Below are 2,442 nucleotides of genomic sequence, written 5' to 3' on the forward strand. Positions count from 1 at the left end.
CTGGATCAGACAGTATATCAGGAGTGTACACTGCTGGATCATACAGTATATCAGGAGTGTACACTGCTGGATCAGACAGTATATCAGGAGTGTACACTGCTGGATCATACAGTATATCAGGAGTGTACACTGCTGGATCAGACAGTATATCAGGAGTATACACTGCTGGATCAGACAGTATATCAGGAGTGTACACTGCTGGATCAGACAGTATATCAGGAGTATACACTGCTGGATCATACAGTATATCAGGAGTGTACACTGCTGGATCATACTGTATATCAGGAGTATACACTGCTGGATCATACAGTATATCAGGAGTATACACTGCTGGATCATACAGTATATCAGGAGTATACACTGCTGGATCATACAGTATATCAGGAGTATACACTGCTGGATCAGACAGTATATCAGGAGTGTACACTGCTGGATCATACTGTATATCAGGAGTGTACACTGCTGGATCATACAGTATATCAGGAGTATACACTGCTGGATCCTACAGTATATCAGGAGTATACACTGCTGGATCAGACAGTATATCAGGGGTGTACACTGCTGGATCAGACAGTATATCAGGAGTGTACAATGCTGGATCAGACAGTATATCAGGAGTATACACTGCTGGATCATACTGTATATCAGGAGTATACACTGCTGGATCAGACAGTATATCAGGAGTGTACACTGCTGGATCAGACAGTATATCAGGAGTATACACTGCTGGATCCTACAGTACATCAGGAGTATACACTGCTGGATCAGACAGTATATCAGGAGTATACACTGCTGGATCAGACAGTATATCAGGAGTGTACACTGCTGGATCAGACAGTATATCAGGAGTGTACACTGCTGGATCAGACAGTACATCAGGAGTATACACTGCTGGATCCTACAGTACATCAGGAGTATACACTGCTGGATCAGACAGTATATCAGGAGTGTACACTGCTGGATCAGACAGTATATCAGGAGTGTACACTGCTGGATCAGACAGTATATCAGGAGTATACACTGCTGGATCATACTGTATATCAGGAGTGTACACTGCTGGATCATACTGTATATCAGGAGTATACACTGCTGGATCAGACAGTATATCAGGAGTGTACACTGCTGGATCAGACAGTATATCAGGAGTATACACTGCTGGATCCTACAGTACATCAGGAGTATACACTGCTGGATCATACTGTATATCAGGAGTGTACACTGCTGGATCATACAGTATATCAGGAGTATACACTGCTGGATCATACAGTATATCAGGAGTATACACTGCTGGATCATACAGTATATCAGGAGTATACACTGCTGGATCAGACAGCATATCAGGAGTATACACTGCTGGATCACACAGTATATCAGGAGTATACACTGCTGGATCAGACAGTATATCAGGAGTATACACTGCTGGATCCTACAGTATATCAGGAGTATACACTGCTGGATCAGACAGTATATCAGGAGTATACACTGCTGGATCCTACAGTATATCAGGAGTGTACACTGCTGGATCATACTGTATATCAGGAGTATACACTGCTGGATCATACAGTATATCAGGAGTATACACTGCTGGATCCTACTGTATATCAGGAGTGTACACTGCTGGATCAGACAGTATATCAGGAGTGTACACTGCTGGATCATACAGTATATCAGGAGTGTACACTGCTGGATCAGACAGTATATCAGGAGTGTACACTGCTGGATCATACAGTATATCAGGAGTGTACACTGCTGGATCAGACAGTATATCAGGAGTATACACTGCTGGATCAGACAGTATATCAGGAGTGTACACTGCTGGATCAGACAGTATATCAGGAGTATATACTGCTGGATCATACAGTATATCAGGAGTGTACACTGCTGGATCATACTGTATATCAGGAGTATACACTGCTGGATCATACAGTATATCAGGAGTATACACTGCTGGATCATACAGTATATCAGGAGTATACACTGCTGGATCATACAGTATATCAGGAGTATACACTGCTGGATCAGACAGTATATCAGGAGTGTACACTGCTGGATCATACTGTATATCAGGAGTGTACACTGCTGGATCATACAGTATATCAGGAGTATACACTGCTGGATTATACAGTATATCAGGAGTATACACTGCTGGATCAGACAGCATATCAGGAGTATACACTGCTGGATCACACAGTATATCAGGAGTATACACTGCTGGATCAGACAGTATATCAGGAGTATACACTGCTGGATCCTACAGTATATCAGGAGTATACACTGCTGGATCAGACAGTATATCAGGAGTATACACTGCTGGATCCTACAGTATATCAGGAGTGTACACTGCTGGATCATACTGTATATCAGGAGTATACACTGCTGGATCATACAGTATATCAGGAGTATACACTGCTGGATCCTACTGTATATCAGGAGTATACACTG

The sequence above is a fragment of the Bufo bufo genome, chromosome 2 (genome assembly GCF_905171765.1).
Source record: "Bufo bufo chromosome 2, aBufBuf1.1, whole genome shotgun sequence".
NCBI classification, from domain to species: Eukaryota; Metazoa; Chordata; class Amphibia; order Anura; family Bufonidae; genus Bufo; species Bufo bufo.